Here is a 23,590-nt window from a genome sequence, read left to right as displayed (position 1 = left end):
ACACAAGCTCCAAGAAGCATTAGATTAGTATCAAAAGATACTAGTTGTGAAAAACTTATTGTCAACCTTGATGATGCTTGATCTTCAGGTGGACTACTCCAAATCTTCTTCTTGAGGGTTAACTTGCTAGAAACTTATCAAATTTGAGTAACAAAGGGTTAGCTGAGCTAAGAATAGTTAGAAAATGAAGTGGAAAAAGCTTGAAGAAAAATGGCTATGGAGACTCTATTTAGGGTTTCAGGACAGGACTAATTTTTATGTTGTAGCAGCTCCCACCATGGACTATTTGGGCCCAACTTTTATTAGGAGAAAGCTTATCTGATGGGCTCCAATGTAATATATCAAATATATATTTTAAAAATTTTGCCTCCTCATGCGGCGACGCATCGTGCTGGAAGGGGGATGGGGGTAGGGAGCCAGCAAGCTCCTCGCTGGAGCTTGCTCAGCTCCATCGCCATGCAGGCGGACACGTCAAGGGGGGAGGATTCCCTCCCCTCCCCTATATAAAGAGGGAGGGCTGCAGGTACTGGGGAGGTACACGAGAGAGGAGGTGGGGGAACGAAGTCATCGTTCGTGTTGCTGCCGTCCTGCCAAAATCTGTGGAAGGAGGTCGCCGCCTGATTGCTGCCGAGTTGTCGCTACCGCCTGCCGCCGTGCACCATCATCACCACCTGCAAATTACCCCCCCAATCGTCGCGTCAAAATCCCCCCCCCACGTGGCTCCTAACCCCCCCCCCCCACAAAAGCTTCAAGAAGCTTCTTGAAGCTTCTAAGGGGGGCTCCTCTAAGCCCCCTTCCTATACCCATATCCCTTCTACTCTTTCATTTCCCCCCTGGGTTTTTAAAACCCTCAAGCCCCCTTCCTATACTCATATTCCTTTTACCCTTTCACCCCCCTTATAATCCTTTTTCCCTTTCACCCCCCATACTCCTTTTATCACACCCCCTAAGCCCCTTTTTATTTCCCCCATGTCCCCATTATTCTTTTGTTTTTCTTCCCCTCACCCTTTTCCTCCCCGGGTTTTTTTCTGAACCCTTAACCCCCTTTCCATAGAGCCACTAAACCCCAACCCGTATTTAAGCCCATCTCCCCTTGGCCTCAAAATCCATTAAGCCTCTCCGTGGTTTTAATAGGCCTTCCTCTTGAAGGGTTTTATAACCTATTTTTCCATCCTCCCCGGGATTTAAAAATCCTCTCCATGGTTTTAATAGGCCTTCCTCTTGAAGGGTTTTATAACCTATTTTTCCACCCTCCCCGGGATTTAAAAATCCTCTCCGTGGTTTTTCCCCCATGAAATACCTTAAGGTCCTATAAGCCCTTTTCATATTGCAAGCCCTTAATCCTTCCTTGTGGGCTTCCACAAGCCTCCTCCAAGTGGGTTTATACTCCCACCCGAGATTTAAGCACCCATTCCCTCGTAAGTTCCACAAAGAAGAAGAGTATTGAAGTAGTGGTGGAAATCCGAAAAGGAGAGTAAAAGCTGCCTTCACGTTCGAAGGATTACAACTGCGATGCCGCCTAAGAAAGTCCAAGGAGTAGCTGTGGGAGGGTCATCTCCTGGTATCCATGTGGATATCTCACCCCAAAACCAGGTTTTTCCTTCTTGGTTTTATATCGGTTTTAATTTAATCATGCAAGATGAATTGTTTGGGATAAGATATATTTTGTCCTAGTTATTTACGATGAAGGAGTTTAGTTTAATTGAACATGCAAAAATGATAATATAATAAACATAGTTTCCTTCAAATAGCATCATGCTTTGAAATGAATTATGAGCGAGATTATCTGCCTACTATAGTAGTATATTTCGGTTAAATCTTGAAGGTATAAAAAAATTGCATCTTGCACTATTAGCCCCTATTCTTTTTTTTGCAACGAATCATCATAGAAGATGAAAATTCATGAAAGGTTTCTTACGTTGCTTGAACTCTGGGAAGTTATCATTGCTAACTGCATCTCTTAGCAAGGAAAAGATTGTTATTTGGCATGAGTTCATTTGCAAGGAATAAGGAAGTTTAATTGAAAAAGTTTAGGACTGAAAAAAATCAATTGTCACAAGGATAACAAATCATGCTGAGGTGATCTCAATATTACCTTCTAAAAGTTAACCGAATTAATGTAAATCTAGAAATACCTATGCTGCGAAATATGTCTTGGGAATAATTTAAAAACTAGGAAACGTTTATACCTTAAACACTTGACTACCTTCCCTGATTGTAGGGACAATAAATTCATAAATGTAAAAGAACTAGGGTTTGTCCCTGAGGTTCTTAAAAAGAGACCCTAGGTCCGACAAACGTCAGCTTAAAGAAACTAAAACGGATTGTTTCATCGTATATTACGATGCACGACTTGCGCAGCGAGTACGAAGTCATATAGTCTTGTGAATGATTCACAAGAAAAAAAAAGGTTAAGTACCCTTACCAAGGATGGCGGATCCTTACGCAAGTTATCTTGCAAAATGATGTATTCTTTGATATCCTTCTAAGTAAGGAAGGTTAAAAACCGGAAACTAAAGTATCCAATGAACTTTAAGGTTGACCAAGTTGGGTTAATAGGGTATGCCCTAACCCAAAATATAAGGGATTTTTCCAAGTTGCAAGACACCCTAGAATGAGTGCTGATGCATTCGAAAGGAAAGAATCATTCCTTAGCAGTCTGCCAACAACATCGGTTAATGAAAGTGTTTGTGCTTGCTAGAGAATTTAGAGCACTGTTTGATTTATGAATTACAAATTAAATGAATATCTATACTTCAGGTTGAAGGCCTGAAGGGAGAGGTAGCCTCAGTTACCCCCGACTGCCTGCCTGACCCTAACCAAGGGCGTTGTTGACCGCACCGGGAACGTGGACCGAACCCGCCGCGAGAGGTCTCTTCGTTGAGCTCTACTTGGAGCAGGAGGACACTTGGGTGCCAGGGGGGACTCTGGCCGTAAATCCCTTACCTTCCGGGTCCTTCACAAGAGGATAATATGACTCGGGATTGGATCTCAAGGCCCGCATACTAGTCTACGGGTGGAAGCTTGGATTAGTGATCCCTGTGGATTACTGGATAGCCTTCAGGCGGAGTATGGACAAGCCTGCGGGCGGAACTCCTTGTATTTCAAAGATAAATATGATGATATGTTAATAAAGAACTTGTTTGATATTGTTTTTCTATGTCACGTGATAAGATTACGTGAAGGAACCAGTGCTTAACGGTTTAATTAAATAAGCTTATTGTTACATGTCAAATTAATGTGTTAGATAATTACATAACTAAAACAAACCGAGGAAAGTGTGGAGGATGGGCCATGGGTCCGTCCTACGGTTGGGTGGTCCCGGTTAGTCAGGAACTTTTCTCAAATCTCGAAGAACAGCGGGATGATCGTCAAAGGACAGAAGAACGAAAGCAATGACCTAGAGTTATGTCTTACCCGATTTACGTTGTTTTAGGGGAACGAAATGGGACTATGCCTTATGGCAGAGAGGTTGAGCTTTGCATCCCTCTCGTTTCCCATTCTCCTTGAACCAAGTGCAATGTGAATCTGCTTCGGACCTGGCGTTTCTGCGTAAAGTAGTTCGCTTGGGTCCGACGCTAGTTGCTGTTAGGTAATGACCAATCAGGAAAACCCTAATTCCGGTCGATCCTAAGTGGGAACGGCCAGGATACTTTCGCTACGTGGCAGACGCGGAAAGACCTAGATCGCAAATCCCGTAACATTCCATGGGAGTGCCAGGCAGAGCTTTCTAGACATCCTTTCCGATGGACTGCTAAGACGTGTCCTGGATGATACTAGTGGACACGTTACAATTGGTATCAGAGCCGACCAACAACGGAATTGTTTTTATGAAATCTCAAATAAATGAAGTAAAGCAATTGTTGCTGTCCAAACATTTCCTTACCTTCAATGCTGTCTTTCAGAATTAGGAAGTGTGGAACAAGTTTTTGGTATTTCGAGTCATGTTTATGACTGCAATGCATTCTCCGCTTTATAGACAAAGAATTGGGATGATGAACATCCTGGAGCAGATCTATAATCCATCACCTTTGTACTTGGAATGAAGATGGACGGGTGCTTCACGAATCTATTACATAGCCGCCCACCGGTTTGCTTACCTACAGACCAACCTAAAGAGGATCAAGTGGTTGGAAGATCTAAAAGTCGTGAAGCTGTTCATTTTTGTGGAAACTCACGTAAATTTGACTTTACATATTCAAGGTCGAAGGGTTGAGATGAACTCATATGTATATGAGGAAGTAACTCGTGTAATCCCCGCCGACAGGATTAAAGTGTTGGGCCGCCATGAGAAGTATGGATTCCAACGGAAAGGATATCTTGAACTTCCAATGACTTATCGATTCCTGAAGATCCATGACCCAAAACCCTACTATTACGCAGTTCCTGTAGATAAATGCAATACAACATTGTTCGCCCCAAACTAAATGTAACAATTGGCTTATCATCACATGAAATGTTGTATTCGAAAGGGCTATGCCCATGTAAATACAAATAAAGACTTCTTTTTATCAATGTCTGGCTGTGCATAAGAGTTGATAAAAAGTTAAGTAGCTACATTGTTTACGAGATAGTTGAATTAAAGATGTAATATAAGCTAACGTCGATTATCGTATAATAACATTAAGAAAACCTTTATTCAGGCACAACCCCAGGTACAGGTTCCAAATTCGCCTCTTACATCAAGTACTGCTGTGATCTAGGAGAAGAAGTTCCTTCTCAAGCAGATTAAGCCACCCGAGTTTGACGGGAGAGGCAGATTCGTCCAAGCTGATGCTGAAATTTGGATTGAATCCATGGAGGATTACCTCGAAGCAGCTGGTACTGCACCCACCAATTAGGCTATGCTTGCCAAATTAAAACTCACCGGCAAAGCCAGACTTTGGTGGAAGCAATGGTGCAGGGATCAAGGGATTGCAGAGGGATCCGTTACCTAGGAGAAGCTGAAGAAAGCTGTGCAGGGAAGATACTTACCACCTGCATATCGCACGCAGAAAATGAACGAGTTCTACGAGCTAAAACAGCTAGGACTCACTCTTGACGCATACTACTCTAAATTCGTTTCACTTTTAAAGTATGCGCCATAGATGGACATGACACAGCAGGTGTCCAAATTTTGTGTAGGCTTAAATCCACCAGTAAATACCCATCTCGAATCCATGCGTCCATCAGATCTTCAGGATGCACTCATTCGAGCGGCACCTATAATTCAGGAGGTGTAAGATAGACCAAGGGGTAACAAAACTTGGTCTTATAGTGACCCAAACAGAGGAGCATTCAGACCTCAAATGAATAGAGTTCAAGGTCATAATCAAGGACAAAGAAAGAAAGCAAGGACGAATAACGTCAACAACTTTGTTCCTACTCAAAGTAATGGCCGAAACCTTCATTGTTTCCACTGCAACGAACCTGGTCACTTCAAGAGGCAATGTCCCAAGCTTGGTGGAGGACATCACCAAGCGCCTTTTCAAGAAACAGGCCGTGGTCAAGGAACCGCTATCCGAGGAAGAGGAAGAACCGCCTACATTGCCAATAGGCAAAGATGCGAAGAAGAAGATGAGGAAGATCCGACCATGGAAGCAGAATTCGAAAGAGTGACAGTCCATGCCGCTTTACACAAGAAAGGGCCGAATCGCCAGTTCTCGGTGATTCAGACACCGTCGGACTATCAAGGTAAAGGTTTCAAAACCTTGATTGATTGTGGCAGTACATATTCCTTTATCTCACCAGCATGTGCAAAAAGATTAGGAATAGTCACAGTAGAAGCACCTACCCTGCTTGTGGAATTGGCAAATGGTCATGAGGTAACTTGTACCAGGCAAACTGCTAAGGTGGAATTCTTTCTGGGAGGAAAGAAGACTTCGGTCAAATTCAGAGTCATGAATTTAGGTATCCATGAGGGTCTACTCGGAATGGATTGGCTTAAGCCCAACAACGCCCACATTCACTGTGGAAAGGGTCAAGTTTCCTTTCGAAACTCTAAAAGGGAATTAGTCACAACTCAAGGTGAGGCAGGAGTGCCAAGAATCCAATTGGCCAAAGTATCTCGGATCATAAAAGGAATCAGAAAAGGATTACCCATTTACTTGATCAAACTTAACAAGTTAGATCAAAAGCAAGAGTCTCATGAAGGACCTTCTTGGCTAAAGGAATACGCGGACGTATTCCCTGAAGAGTTGACCGAACTTCCGCCTCAAAGAGAAGTGGATCATGAGATTAGGTTAGTGCCTGGAGCTGCACCAATTGCAAAGAGACCTTATAGAATGTCCATACCAGAAGCAATTGAGCTGAAGGAACAACTCAAGAAACTGTTAGATCAGGGCTACATCCGGCCTAGCAATTCACCGTGGGGAGCTCCAGTACTATTTTACAAAAAGAAAGATGGGACACTTTGACTATGTGTTGATTACCGAGGGTTGAATCAATCAATAGTCAAGAACAAGTATCCTATTCCTAGAATAGATGAGCTTCTTGATCGTCTTCAGGGTGCAAAGATCTTCTCTAAGATTGATCTCAGGTTAGGTTACTATCATATAAGGATCAAGGAAGAAGATATCCCAAAGACGGCCTTCAATACAAGATATGGGCACTTTGAGTTCCTGGTTATGTCATTCGGGCTTACGAATGCAGCTGCCACCTTCAATAGATTAATGCAGGACATCTTTAGGCCATATCTTGATGATTTCGTGCTTGTCTTCTTCGATGACACTTTAGTCTATTCTAAACAGGAAGAAGATCATGAACCTCAACTGCAGATTGTCCTTGAGACAATGAGGTCACATAAGCTGTATGCAAAAATGAAAAAGTGTGCATTCTTGAAGCGTCAGATTGAATATCTAGGGTTCATAGTATCATCAAAAGGAATATCAGTAGACCCAGCCAAGGTCAGAGATGTGCTTGAATGGCCAATACCAGTATCCGTCAAAGAGATACGTAGCTTTCTTGGATTGACAGGATGGTATAGGATCTTCATAAAAAACTATTCTTTGATTGCAGCACCTCTGACGGACTTACTAAAGAAGCAGACTTCCATTACATGATCAACTCCTGAAAAAAATAGCTTCGATAGATTGAAGCAAAGTTTGGTATCAGCACCTATTTTAAAACTTCCAAACCTCAATAAGGAGTTCAAGGTAGTAACTAATGCTAGCATTCTTTCCTTGGGGTGTGTACTTATGCAGGAAGGTCATCCAGTAGCATATTCTTCAAGGAAACTGAAGAACCATGAAAAGAATTATGCTATGCATGATCTGGAATTACTAGCTGTCATCCATGCCCTAAAGCTTTGGAGACACTACCTGTTGGGTAACAAGTTTACTCTAGTAACCGATCATAAGAGTCTCAAATGGATCTTTACCCAGAACGAGCTCAACATGAGGAAACGTCGGTGGATTGAAGTGTTGGAGGAAATTCAAAGAGATTCATTACATGATGTATGCAATATATAATGAAAAAATACAATGTATACACACCTCACAAGCTCTCCCATCTTGTAAATGATATCACATACATCTTTGGATACACAATGGGATATGCTAGTAGGAAGTACGAACTAAATGTAAATAATATTCCTGGATCAAATGATTAGTTGAGGAAAAATTCATTATATCCCAAATTTTACACATAGTTACTCCACTAATTACTATATTCATGCTTAGAGATACCCTTACTTGAATCATTTTGTGCCAATTGTGGGACTTCAAACCAGACAGTTGCTCCACATCTCTTTTCTTTTTCTTTATGAAGGCTCCCTTGAGACATCTCATACATCCTGTGGGTGTTCGAAAGCTAGATATTTTTTCCTTCACTATTTTTTCATCGTTCTTTGAGAGCATCCAAGGTGCATGGGGTAGCTCAATCTTTCCTCTGGGTCCAATGCGTGGCCAAGCTCATCTCATGCGACCAATGTTACGTAAATCCTCCCTTACATTGACTCAATCACGAGCCCCTATCAAGTGATCCCATAATGTAGATACAACATTTTTGAATATGTGTATGGGGTCCTGATTGATCTTGAGTTCAGTCCAATACGAAAGACAAAAAAATATAGAGAACCTCACAAACAAACAATATATTATGTAAACAATTCATCATGCTAAATACTTTAAAGTCAATCAAGAGAAATATACTTCTTACCGACTCATGTCGAGTGGAGGGTGGCTGTCAGCATTAATCCATCTCTCCTTTCAAACTCGAATGGTTAGAGATTGTGGAGTCATTCCATTAGTAGGGAGAACATATTTGGGATGGTCAATAGGAATAAATCGATGATGATTGTCATAGATACCCTTCTTTAAATGTGTCGGCCTAGAGGAAACTAGAGAGGGACCCCAAATAGGACATGCATGATATTGTGATGTGGTTAAACCTGAACAAACAAGTGAATTAATAACATGCAATTGATTCAAGTCTTGAATTTCAAATATAGAGTTATATACATGCATCTGAACACTCTCCATATGCTGGAAAGTCATGCATGGTCCACAACAACATGGCCTTCAAAGTGAAATCTCTAGAGGATGCTGCTCCACTTGTATCTTGCACCTCAATACCTTCCCATAACATTTATAACTCTTCAATCAAAGGCTCTAAGTAAATGTCCATGTTTTTTACCTTGTGCTTTATCCAGGAATCAGAAGGGACAACATTACATGTTCCTTTTTTATTGCCATGGATGGAGGAATATTATAGTTCACCAATACCACTGGCCATACATTGTATGATGTGCTTTTGATGCCAAATGGATTGATTCAATCCATACCTAAACCAAATCTCAAATTTCTTGGCTCTTCTTTGAAAAGGGGCCACAAATTGTCTATATGTTGCCATGCCGGTGTGTCTGTAGGGATTCTCCATTTTCCATCACTTGAATGATGACTAGCATTCCATGACATGAGCTTTCCAATAGACTTGATGCGGCATTTCATCCTCTACAACTTGATGGGGCATTTCATGAGGGCTACTATCATGGTCGTTAGTCTCCACTCTTCTTGAAGACTCAGCCTCCTCGCGTCGACGTTTTGCAGCCTCTTGATGCCTGGGAGGGAGCATATGAGGATGTGGCACCGCATCCTGCTCAACCACAAAAGGGAGTTACATATACTTTGATATATATTTCAAACATAGACTAGCAATCTTAGTGTTAAAAACAATGAATACCTGTGATTTTTCTCGGTCCCATTCTCCAAACATGCTGAGGTGTGATATTGCAACTCGACGTGCTTGAAAAATACACCCTCAACAACGATCACACATGCATTTAATTTTTCATCGTAGCCATGCATATTGATTATCAAGACGTAATGTTTCATCCTCACTTGAGGATGTGCTCGTTGACTCATCAGCATGCACTGCACTAGGTGATGATAACGACATGATTAAACCTAATTCATGACAACATCAAATTTGTTATTAATATATTTACATAAAAACTTCAAGGTGTATTAATTATTCTAAGATATTCAGTTTTAAATTAAAAAACTTATCATAAATACATAAAAACTTATGATAAGAACTTACTATCAAAACTTATCTTAAATACAAAAACTTATGGTAAAAACACAAGCGCGCTAAATGCATGTCTATGCCTGCGTCTATCTGCGTGTCTACGTCTACGTCTATCTGCGCGTCTACGTCTGCGTCTATCTGCGCGTCTAATTCTGCGTCTATTAACACATTTACATAAACTTAGACGTGCATATACACACAAAAATAGACGCAAACATCAAAATTCAAAAGATACAAGCGATTTATTTTCAAACTGCACCTTTCCTGCGTTTTTTGCGCGTTCTGGAGCTCGAGCTCAGCTGACATGCAGTCTACCTCCATTAGTCTCTTCATGACTCACCTCCTCATGACTCACCTCTTCTTTCACTTCAAAGAGACAAGAAGGGAAAGAAGACAGCTAAAGAGAAGAAAGCCAAGGAGAGGAAGAAAGAGAGAACAAAAGAGAGGAGAACAAGAGGAACAAGAGGCAAAGAGAGGAGACAACAAGCAGCACATCAAGGGAGAACAACTCACCAAGGAGAGGAAGAAGGGAAAGGAAGCAAAGCCACCACCTGTCCACACCAAAGACCCCAGGTGAGTCCTCTCTCTCTCTCTCTCTCTCTCTCTCTCTCTCTCTCTCTTTCTCCCTCCCTCCCTCTCTCTCTCTTTTTGTATTAGGATCTTTGTTTCTATAATTGAAGTTTTTATATCACAAATAAATCATGGATGGCGGTTGTCAGCTTGAGAGTAGCCGACTTAGCACATTTGACAGCGCGTGTAGATTCCAGTGCAGATGCAGACATAGACGCGCAGCTATTTTTGCTGTTATCGCATCTGCAAACGCGTCTCCAAGCACTCTGCTCAAAAGCTTTGACTTCAGAGACGCGTCTGAGAGCGCGTCTATTCTGCATCTCAGACGCGAATATACATGCGCTCTGCCCAGAAGCTTTGACTTCTGGGAAGCGTCTGAGAGCACATCTATTTTGTATCTCAGATGCAAATATACACGCGCTCTGCCCAGAAGGTTTGACTTTAGGGAAGAGTCTGAGAGCGCGTCTATTCTGCATCTCAGACACAAATATACACATGCCAGCTTTGATAAAAAAATAGTTTAGCAAATATTGTCTTATTCCTGTGTTTTGTTTGCAGATGTCGCATCTTGGTTCATCTAGCAATGACCCAGATTTGGAGTGCATAAATGATACATTGGTCTTGTTCAGCAGAGGGATCAATGCTTTTTTTGGAGGTTTTCCCAGTAAGGAAGACTTCATGGGAGAGATGACTAGACACCTTGGCCACTCTCCCACTAGCAGACAAGGTGTTCAGCGCCATGTCTGGAATGCCTCTGACGTCTTTGCCTGGCAGTGCTTCCCAAGCACCAAATTTCCAAACTCCAATTGCAAGTACTCCACGTGCAGCGCCTGTATATACATCGGCTGAAGCACAAGCGTCAGTCAACGCATGTGCATTTGTGGAAGCACATGCATCCAGTGAGGCAGAGGGTAGTCGACAGAGAGGGAAGAGGGAGGACGAGGCTTGTGTGGGGGTTTCCTAGGAGGTGGCGAGCGATCACCCTCACCAGAAGATCACATAGAGGAGCCAGTACGCCAGTACTATAGAGTTATAGATACTGATGGCATCTTTCATGATGATGAAGGAAGGGATGTAATGGCATACATGAGGAGCATCATGCATGCGATGTATAAATATTGTTTTGTTTACTTCAAGAATCAGAAAAGTGGCTTGTGGCAGGAGGTGTTGAGGGCAGTCCATAGGAGAAATCCAAATCCTGAGGGTCAGCGATTCTCGGATGATTGGGGACGCACAAAAGTGAGGGATTTGCCTCACAACAAAAGATCTCACCTCATGACACGCGCCAAGGAGTCAATGCGGAGACAAGAGGACGGGCGTGGAGCCTATAGCCAACCACCTATGTGCCACCGCATAGAGTGGAAGAAATCCAAGAAGAAAGCAATAGAGAAAGTGAAGAGTCGCTAGCACGCAGAGGCGGGATGCATCCAAATGGAAACCATGGGATCATCGCATTATGGATTGGGTGGCAGAGAATCGCGGGAGGTAGAGTTTGTAAGTATATTTTGATTTCTAGTTTTTTAAAATTTATATTTTTTCAATTCTTTATATAATTTGTTCTAATACATTGTGTCTCATAATTGTTTATATATATCATAATTGTTTTGCAAACTACTATCGTTGGTAGGATACCTACTCCTAGAGAGGTAGGTTACCATCGAGGCCATAACAGCGCAGCCACATGGCTTCACTTCTATGAGAAGGATTTCATCATTGAGGAGCAATACAACTGGGCTATGAGGATTTGACAACCAGAGGAGGTATGTTTTTCTTACTTTCCTATTAAAAGTATGGCTAATTATAACTTTTTCTTTGCAATTGTACATAAGCAACCTTGATCTTTTCTGTGTGTAGGCGAACCCCAATGTGGAGCATAGCGAGGAGGGGGATAGCGATGCTAGTAGCGATGGTGGTGCTAGCGAAGATGTTTTTTCTTTAGATTCGTAGAGGAGCACCATACCTCCTCTATGGCCTTGTTTCCTTGTTTTTCTATTATCCATCTTTGAGCCTAGTGCTTGCGGCCACACTTTATATCGCAAGCACTTAAACTCCCCATGTAAATGCATTTTATATATAATGAATACATGGATTTTTGTTTTCAATTCTCGTGCCTTCAGATCCATTGTGTTTTTTCCAAATGCACAATTTGATGTATGGGAGGGAGAAAAAAAAACCAGAGAGAAAAGCAACCACATGCTGTCTGGTTTTATTATCCAATTATGTGCTTCGCGTCTATTTGTGTGTCTAAATTGCAAAAAATGCGTCTATACTCACGTCTAGAATGCAGAGTACACGCGCCCATAGACACGCTATATAATTCAAATTAATAAAAAAATAAATATCTTTTTAAAAAAAAGAGATTTTTTGTTTTGCGATCGCGTCTACTAGCACATGTAATAGCGTGTCTATGCACGTGTCTATGTGTCCGTCTAATCTTCCATGTAGACGCACTTGTAGACGCACAAAAGAAATTAAATAAATAATAATTTTGGTTTTGTTGTGCGCGTTTATTGATGCGTGTATATCCACGTCTAGAGTGCGTCTATTGGTGCGTGTGGATTTCCTTATACATGCGACTACAGACATGAAATAGTACATGCACAAATAGACATGCTTATAGACGTGCTCGTAAGATTTTCTCTCAATTCAAAAATCACGTCTAAAAGTGCATCTAAGAGGCCTTTTGTTGTAGTGAGAGGAGAGATTAATTTGATAGGCCAAGAGTGATGAGATCAAGGGTAGACTCTAAGGAACTCGCCCTATAAGTCAATGGCTAAAATTATCAAGTGATGATTAGAGAGGCATCTCTACTAGCCCCTAAAATTGGGGACCAGTCACCTAGTCAAATGATGACTACAAGGCTATCTTCCCTGAAGGATAGACGATGGGGAAGATGAGTTGTAGGATCTCTTAGTCAAGGAACACAAGGAGAAGTGCCTAAGCGAAATGACATAGGGTTTCCAAGAAGACTTCTAGTATGTTTTGACTATGGTGAGGTTGGTCACAATAGTCTTGATTATCCACAACCTTGAAGAATAGAAGGTGATATATATCCAGTTTGTAAGAAGCTACCGAACAAACAATCAATATGGGATTGAAATCATGAGCATTCAACTTCTAGATGTCCTACTACATAGGAGAAAGGAAAGAGTGCATTGAGCTACATTCTAGAACCAACAAAAAGGTGGATGAAGCACCTACTACTAAGAGAAGTAGAGAAGTAGAGAGGGATAAGCTATAGAGTAGCAAGGCTAGTGAGAGATAGAGAGCTAAGGAAAATGATGATGGTAAGGTCTAAGAAGGTAAGACAAAAGTGGTGGAAAAGCAAGGTGAGGCTAGGATTGCAGCTTCTAGGAGATATTACCATGTAATAGACATTACTTTAAGATAAGGAGTGAAGGATTATGATATAAAAAAGGACTTGTTGGATACATCTCCTTTTCTCAACTTGTGGAGCTCTTTCCTAAAATGAGGACAGAATGGAAGAGGCCGGTTAACACTAAAGCAAAAGAAAAGAAGAGAGGGATAGTGAGATTGAAAACTCATGCTTGAAATAAGTGTTTAGGAGTCATACAAGACCTTCAAGTCAAGGTATATGAATGTATGCCTATGAAGATAAATAATCATGTGATGCCAACTAGAATAGTGGCATTTCCTATAATTCTAGGAAGATTGTGGCTCAAAAAGATAGAAGCAATGCAAGACTATAGCAAAGGTACAATCACTATTAATGATAGACAAGGCCTACCAAGGAAGTTTGATATGTCAACAAGGAATAGAGGATCATGATACTCATCCAAATGAGAGTGATCATGAGGATGCTACAATTTCTAGAGGAGAGGAGAAATAATATGAAGTCTTTGAGACCAAGATAGATTCTATCCAAGATGTCTCCTATCTTACATTGGGAATATGAGAAGAAAAAGGAGTCAATGAAGTATTTGGAAACTTGCTTGATGAATGTAACAATAAAGAGCTCTCTTGTAAATTCTAGATGATTGACCAGTAAGGTTGATTAACATTGTCATAGGTGTACTCCTAAGGAAAAAGAGAAAACCCTAGGAAGGAATCACGTTAATTCCTATGACCTGAGGGGTCTACCTAATGTGGATACTTCTTAAATAAGAGTCAAAAGTGATTTGGAAACCTAAAGGGAGTTGGGAACTAGAAGGATCTCTTCTAGGAATGAGCTTGATGAATGTCCCAACGTGGTGATCTTTGAGCCTAGAGTCTTAAAAGATGAGTTGTGCAAGGGAAATAGCCATTGTGAGAGGGAAATTGGGATTTTTTCCAATGAAACCTTATGCAAGATGGATGAATATGAATAAAAAATAAAGGAATTCCTCTCAAGATTGTTGCCTTTTGGAGTAGATTTTGAGATTGTGCTCAAGGATAACATAGAGCTATCATGTTGGCCTTTGATTTTGTGTTGCAATCATGCCCTCCTATAACAAGTCCTAATTTTTCTAAGCTTCTTCTTATAATCCTTGGACAAACAATGAGATGCTATGTTTTTTTATTTATTTGTGGCTAAGTAAGATTACATATATAGTTTCATGAAACTAGGAGATTTGCTCAGTTTATGATAATCTTGACGATGTATTTCTTCCACTTGTAGATATCTTCATATATATATATATACTAGAGATAATAGAATACTAGAGATATTGGGAATCTCCCGAGTCCCACTATCAAATAAGGAGTAAAGATTTGGCCATGTGGCTAAATATTAACCCATGCTTCAAAGTGGGACTTGCAAAGACAACCTATATAAGAATTAGGGTAGACTCCACTTTGAAGTAAGGGGACAAGATTTGACCATGTAGCCAAATATTAACTATATAGTGAATTTCTAAACTATATAAGAATTCCCGAATACCCTGATATAGTGTTAGATGGAATTAGGATATTTTCTTTAGAAAATAATTATTCATACTTGGCTGGGCATTCTTAGTGCTTAGCTCGTGCTTAGATGCTTAGAATGGGCAAGAAGTGACAAATGGGTCTTGATGAATATGATTTTTTCTTGATGCTCTAAAGTCCAATTTTTTATGAGAGCTTGTGTTGTTGGCTTTGGATAATCTTGTTTAAAAGTCCTTGAACCATTTAAAAAAGATCCTTGTGGGATGGAGAAACCCATTAATTGGATAGGCTATGAAATTATATTGTTTTATGCAAGAGAATGAATGGTCATGACATTATCTAGTAATTCCATTAAATCATTTTTCATGAAATATAAAGTTTCAAAAAGGAGGAACTCTATTAGAACCCCACCCATGAGAAGGGATATTGAGGCATATATGAGTTGCTCCTTTGAGATCCAATAAGTAGTGTATCGGCTTCATGAGCCTTTATATTTTGTTGCAGGTCTTGTTGATAGAACTCAAGACTATCAAACCCTAGACACTAGGTCATGAAATCCTACCAACACTCCTTACTATCTCTTAACCATGTGTTCTTGTGTGGTTTTTCCCTACTAATCAAGCATGTGTCAATGGCTAAGTTTTAGTGATTGCATATCAAAGGCATGCCTTACAAGGTAATAAAAGATTGTGTGGAGTATGTTTTGTAACTAGTAGTTGTGCCACTTGAAAGTGACCATGTTATAGTTTATCAAGATGACCAAGTTTGGACGATGGAGTTGAATTTTAGGAGGTTCCTTAAAACTTAATGGAGGTGAGGATTGAGGTAGTATGCTATTGAAAAAGGGGGCCAAAAGAGAGTTTCACATGATGGGCATGAAATTGGTGACCGTTTTGAGTAAATTTAGCCGATTTTCTTAGTTAAGAATGCCATATTGATACAAGTTAGCCTAAAGGGTGGCAACTAATAAGATTAGAAGGAGTCCAAAAGAGGAGAAGAACACACTGCATTCATAGTATCTATAGAGGTGGGGATTTTCTTGATGGACCGAGAGGCTAGTAAGAGAAGGACTAGTCATCATGTGAGAGAGGGTGTCTTTGCACAAGCATTAACAAGAGTAGAGATAGGTCACTACAAAGTTGAGAGGGCTACTATATTTATTGTAATTTGGAAGAACTATTTATATCCAAGTTAGATTCATCATCGATGATTGACTTTTAAGTCATAACATACATTGAAGGATTATGGTAATCTATAGTTGAGCACCTTTCAATATCTCTCATCCAATGGTACAACCATACATTTAAGGATTAAGGTAATTTATAGTTGAGCACCTTTCGATATCCCTCACCCAAGTCATAACATACATTGAAGGATTATGGTAATTTATGGTTGAGAACCTTTCAATATCTCTCATCCAATTCTACAATCATATATAAAATTCAAGAGAGGTTATGGTTTTCAAAACAAAATGCTTATGCTACTAATGATTTAGATCTCTTCTGGTTTCTTTGTACCTTCTTTTGATACCTTTTTTGGGGTGATACTCATGAATTTATTTGATGTATGAGAAATATTTCTTTTAAGTTTAAATTATTGCTTTTCATGGTCATTATAAAGACTATCAATGTTGTGACCACATGGATAAGTGCCTATTGCTCATAGGCCAAAGAGATGATATATTCCTGCATTGATTTGAAAGTGCTCTCTTTTTCTTCTCATGAGAAAATTGGCTATCTACATGAATTTCCTTTAGTAGACAGAGAAATTCAAATGTTGAGGTAATATTAATTATAACATGTCTATTTCCTTGTCAAATGGCAGCTATTACATTTTTCAGGTGACATGTGAGACTTCATAAATCCACAAGAGTGGGTTTTGGGTGTATGGAACACATTGTTAAAATGGTTTGTGTAGAAAAATCTTGTTATTTTGGACTTTTATACCTAAGACATATTGAAAGTGATGGGACCTGAAATGGGCCGGCATTGGCTGTGGCACTAGTCGGACCTTATGCTCATAACAGACAAACACACCCTCACGGGCTCGCGGACCAGGAGCCTCTATCTTTTGCCAAAGGACAAACTGCCCTAAAGCCTAATCTATGTGTTTATAGTTTTATATTTTTGTAGTCCAACGTTTCCCTTTCTATAACCCGTACACATTGGCAATAAATACCACAATAATTACATACATGGGAGGCAACCTCTCGGTAGAAATCACCACGGCCCGACTGCACCTCTCCTACATCGCAGGGATTAGCCCCTTGATGTGCTACTCAACATATAAAACAAACGAACAAACTCCACTCTTCATTTTCGAAAGAACTCCAAGAGATACCATGTTTCCTTACTAAATAAATCCCCAAGAAAAGAACGTCTATCCTACGGCTTAGGATGCCTTTCCACACTCAAGCGTGGGTCATTGTCATTGAAAACAGGTGCTATGCATCCAGGTTTTTCTTATTCTTACACCATGATTTCATGCACATGCAAAGTGAATGATCCTAAAGTGCCCAAACATCATTTTCAAATCAGCAACGTGGTATGCACAACCAGGCTTTTCTAATGCTTATTCCCTAACCCGTTGCGGCAATGAAAGGATAGCACCGAGACAACACTCGTGCTACTATCCTCTTAATTAAAATAACACGAATTCTATGTCATGGTATGCATCAGAAAATTAGCAACAATCAGCACGCAAATCACACCATTCAAACATCCCAACCCCCTACGTTTAGGTATTGCTTTCGTTGCATAGGTGTAGAGGTTCATTTTGTCATGTTTTGATGTATAGAAAGCGATAAATCACAAACTTTGACAAAGAGATAGGCCAAACCTCATGCTTTACCACTACCACACATCCACAAATAATCATTATATTTTTCCTTATTTTTTCAAGACGTATTTCTATTTTTCCCCTTAATTTTTCCATTTTCTTGATTTATTTGGCAATAAAATATGCTTTTTTCTTGTTTTTCTTGTTCCAATCACTTCAGCATACTAACATTCAATTTATCTTCCATATTCCCCCCATGGGAACACCTTTTTACCCACCCGAGACGGAAAAACTACAATTTTACCACTTAAAAACCGCATTTCGGGTTTACGGGAATTGAATGAAGCATGTAAATCATTGCTAAACCAAGATTTTCTCAAAAACAGCAATTACTCATAATGCAAACAGCACACAAACAAATTTTCATCCAATAAGAACATAATTATCATCATAAACTTTCAAAAATCCTTCATTTTCTTCATAAAAATGGTCATACCGTGTTTTTACGTAACCCGAGATGCCTTGAATGACTACATAATCAGCAGATGGAGCCTCCAATTCTCTCAATCCAATGCTGCACTTCAATCTTCAACATCTCCATCCATCTCTATCACCATTTCCTTCACTCTCCTTCCCCGGTTCCTTCATCAAGATGGCACACATGAACAGCCCATAGGGAAGAGAGAGAGGGAGGAGAGAGAAAGACTAGATTCTGTTCTCTTCATCCACACAGCCATTCCTCACGCGAAGACTGGCGATATTATCAGCCAAGAGGGAGAAGTTGCCAGCCATTGTCAGTTAGATGGGTTCTTCACAGCCCACAAATCAAGATCATGAGGGGAGGGGGCGAAAAATGCGCCTGCGTGCTATCGCCATGTTCTCCACGATTTGCTCATGAAAAATTGCATGAAATTTTAGGGGGGGGATCAAAGGTCCCAAAGGGCACCCCCCCTTTGGCCCAAGTTGTTGCCACCCTTTCAAATATTGCCCATCTTGTGGCTCCTTTCTCGTCCGGACTCCAATTCGAGCTCTGAAAAATCCTGGGCGTCTATCTTGACATCCCGCACTGACTGACAGCTCTTGACATCCCGCACAGCACTCGAAAAAATTATCAAAAATCCACAAGTGTCGCTCAAGCATCTTTTAAAAGCCGTCATTCACTTGGTGCTTAAAATCGTCCTAGCTGCAACCACCGCCTTCGATGTTAAATATTTTTTCCCTAAATTCCGGATTTTTTGGCAAATTTTAGGTACATCTCGGGCTCAAAACTCCACTCTCAGAAAGGGTGATTCTTAACCTTCAAACTCCTTGGAGGAAAAAAGTTAGACTATAAAATGTTTGCCATTGTATCTTGTGACTATCATGTAAGCACTTGTTTTAGAAGGAAAGAGAGGTTATACTTTAGGAATTTGAAGTTACATATCAAGAAAAAAAATATGAGTGGATTAGAAAGAGAGAACCATCACATTCAAGAGGGGAATGTGGCTTTTTTTTTTTGAGACAAGCTTGAGAGTTAGTAGTTGTGGCTACAAGCTGTTGTTGTTGAGTATCTATATAAATTTGTGAGGAATCTTGAGAGAGAAGCGACATGACTTACTAGAAATTTATTACTAAGCAAAGGGTGATAGAGGCATAGATAAGTTGCTCCAATTTGATGAGATAAGAAGAGCATTGTTTCCTTGACCCTTTGGTTCTAGTTGGGGATCGTATATGGTAAAGGAAGTAAGTCAACTAAGCCTAAGCACTAGGTCACTTAACCCTACCAACACTCCTTAGTATTCTTGATTGTAAGTGTAATGGGGGGACCTCCCCTATCAACCAAGCACATATTATCCTTTCTGGCGCCCCCACTAAGGAGTGTATTGTGAGTGATGTTAGTGTCAAAGGACTCACCATTCTTGAGAGGATAACATGGAAATTCCTTCAGTTTCATGGAAAGAAGAATGAAGATCCTCATATGTTCCTTTTTGAGAAGGAGGAAATCCATTCATCAAGTGAAGCTTTTGCGACAAAATGTAAAAAATTTGAACAAAACTTAGAAGATCACCTTTTGAAAAAAAAGGCTACATATTGGATACTCATGCATGTGATGGAAAAGAATGGCATGAGAAGCCTCCTTTATTAAACATTGAAAATATCTAATAACCACAAAAGGCTAAACATATGCACCTACGTACATATGCATACACAATATCTCTTTTAGAACTCCCCAAAATGATGGTCTAGTACTAGACTCTCATTGATTAAGGGAGTTCTAAAACTCCCCTAAATGCCAACATGGTATCATATCCACATATAGAGGAGATAGAAAATTCCCCCTAGTAAGGGAGTAATACCACACCCTTATTTAGGGCAATTCTAAAACTCCACCAAATGAAGGAATAATACCATGCCCTTATATAGGGGAGATAAACACTTCCTTGAATGAGGGTGTGGTACCACATTGCCATTCAGGGGGGAGATTAAAAAATCTCTTGAACGAGTGTGGTGCCATCTTTTCATTTAGGTGAGTTCAAAAACTAGCTTGAGTGAGGGCATAACACCATCCCCTCACATAGAGGAGATATAAAACTCCCCCAACTGAGGACATGCACTAGATTGTCATACAAGAAACATGAAAAAATCTCATAAATGAGAGCATAGCTCTATGTTTCCAATGGGATCTTTTCAAATCTCCCCTAAATGAAGGCATGGCACAATGCCCTCATTTGTGAGAGTTTTGGGATTTCACTAAATGAGGGCATTGCTATTCTCTAGTTCAAGTTTCTCAATCTCCCCTAAATGAGGGCATGGCACACCTCTCTCACTCAAGGAAATTTTATAGAAGTCCTAAACGAGAGTGTAGCATCACACCCTCATTCATGAGACTTTTATAGCTCTCCCAAAGTGAATGAGCATATTGTACAATGCCCCCATTTATAGGGGAGATAAAAAATAACTCCTAATGAGGGCATGATTCCATGCCCTCATTTGGAGGAGCTCTAGAACTCCCCTAAATAAGGGTGTAGTATCATGCCCTTATTTTTTGTGGAATTTTTTTCTTCCCTATATGAGGGCCCTTTTTTAAAATGAAGAGGGAACTTTGGTAGGAAGAATTTACAATGGAGAGACAAAACACTCTATAGAAAATGAAGGCAAGAATCAATACAAATATAGGAAACTAAAGAAATCCATCTATAAACTATATTTACTATATAGGAGCTTTGATTGAGATCATGTATAGCACACACTTCCACTTATAAACAACAATTTTAAGGCTATTGCAACTATTTAATCCATTAGGGAATAAATTTGAGGTGGATCAATTGGAGAGAGGATGGTGTGCATATTATATCTATTCCCTTCTTTCCCATGTCCCTACCACTTATAGATTTGTGTCCCTACCACTTATAGATTTGTCCCCCTATGTTCCCTTTCATCATCCTTCGCTCCCTAATTTTACTACTCCGTGTTGGATGGGTCCCATTGGGCATCCAAAAAGGTGACCAAATTTTGAAAATTTTCCTCCCCCTTCAAAAAAGGCTTTATCCACACCATAACTCTTCTTATGTGATGTATAGTCAAAAAAGGAAAATTTTATTTCTTTTTGCAAGACATGCTTCCAAATGGTTCATTCTCTTATCTCCATTCCCCAAATCTACTCAGCTTTCTATACTCACATAGCCATAGGTACATAGGCTTTAACTTCTCCCTAGCCATAGCCACACAATATCTACCTTCTCTTTTTCTTTTATGGTCATTCTCTTACCTCCATTCAACAAATATCCTCATCTTTCTATGCTCACATAGACATAGCCACACAATCCATATCTTCTCACACAACCATAGCCACACAACCCCCAGCTTCTCATATAGCCATAGCCACATAGCCCTTAGATTCTCTCTTTCTTTTGAGCATAGCCATAGCCATGAAGCTATCTAGACAACACCAAGAAAATGGAGAAAATACTACAAGAAAATCTATCTTATATCATCAACAAGCAACAACTTCATACTTCATATTACCAAACAAGAGAAACAAGAACAACTCTATGCATCATTATAGAATGAATCTCCCATGGATATATAATCAACATATCTTCATTTTTATATATCAACCACCAATAAAACACAAAGATCTACTAAATTTAGAATGGAAATGGTCACATAAACTTCATTCATCATGATTCATTGTTCTTCATCTCTCAATCTCTCATAATTTTTCTCACAAGTACATAGTTTTGGCCTGTGAAATGGCTATGTTCCTCTCTCGATCACACTCTCAATCACTCATATATCATAGCCACTTTCAATGCAATAGAATCTCATGCAATAATACTCTCTTGGTTGTAGAGTTCCTCTCCATAAGATATGTCTGATCTGACGAGACTCTAGATAAAAACAAATAAGAGAAAAGAGAGGTGAAGAGACCAAGAGTACACATATAAAAGTAATGGAGACTTAAGCACACATAGAGATAGGACCAAAATCTTCTTCTTCTTCTTTCTATTTCTTCTACTCAAAAGAAATAAGTTTACAACATAATAAAATACTAATATAAAAGTTCCACAACCTATATACACATGATTAGTAAGTGTGAGAGGTTGCTAACTTGGAAAGAAGAGGTGGCACAATGAATGTGTCATAACCAAGGATGGACTATGTGGCTATAGTCCACCAACTATAGAATCACTAGTGTACCATTATATTGGTCACTTAACATGATAGTGAATAATATTGTGCCACATTACCAAGACACATGGTTGATGCGACTCATGTAGAGCTCAATATCTCAATATTCCCCCTTGAGTTTAGCATGAGATCATGAACTCCAAGAATATTTCTAAAGCGTTGAAGCTTCTCAACTCCCAAGGCCTTGGTGAAAATTTCAATAGCTTGATCCTCTATCTTGATACAAACCAAGTTATTATCACTGTCAGAATCCAATCCCAAATGAAATGGTAATGGACATGTATTTAGTATATGCATGATGCACTGGGTTTCTAGCCAATTGAATGCTACTAATATTATCATAGTAAATGCATACCTTCTTATCCACCTGCATCTCCAAATCACCAAGTAGCTTGCGTAACCAAGCTACTTTACATATTGTAATTGCAATACCTCTATAGTCTAGCTTTGTATTAAACAAGGCAACTATAGGCTATTTCTTATTGCTCCAAGTAATAGTAGCATTGCCAAAGGAAAAAATAAAAGCACTAGTAGATCTCCTATCTCAAATGCTACTAGCCATATCATATTTGTACCATAGAATAAGTCATAGGACAATGTGAATTTCCGTGTAGTGCAATGTGCACCACATTGCATTCAAATGTGGCTTCCATGGAAGCTACATAAACTAACTCTCCAAATCAACTCTGTAGTTAAGGTCTTGCATAGTAATCTTGGGGGGGTCACTCATGAATATATGTATATATAACATGAGTTCAAAATAAGGGGTTTTAAAAACACCATTTTTATACATTATTTACATATAGAAGGTTTCATATAAAGGGATTACTTACAGATTGAATAGAAAAGGGTTGTGTTTTATTCAAGAAAAATTCATAAATTAGGATATTTATAAATAAGCCATGAACGCATGTTATATAGAGAGAATATATATATAGTGAACCCCCCGAGATAGTAATCATCAAATAGATAAGTTTTCCCACAATCTTTTGATACATGTTTGACTAGACCTTAGTCTACAGTTCTCAATAATGAAGGTGAAGAATATGACATTACTCCACTCTCTGTGTGTGGACTTCTCTTATTGTCTATCTTTCTCTCTCCCTCTAAAACTTTGACACTCTAGTGGATTGCGGTTGTTCACTTCTCAGTGATGGGTTTATTGGCTTGCTTTTGTGGTTCCAAGAGTGTTGCAAGTCCT

This window comes from Lygodium microphyllum, chromosome 5 (genome assembly GCF_053477565.2).
Source record: "Lygodium microphyllum isolate KBCC chromosome 5, Lygodium_microphyllum_v1.1.10, whole genome shotgun sequence".
Taxonomy (NCBI): Eukaryota; Viridiplantae; Streptophyta; class Polypodiopsida; order Schizaeales; family Lygodiaceae; genus Lygodium; species Lygodium microphyllum.
This window is presented reverse-complemented; position numbering follows the sequence as displayed.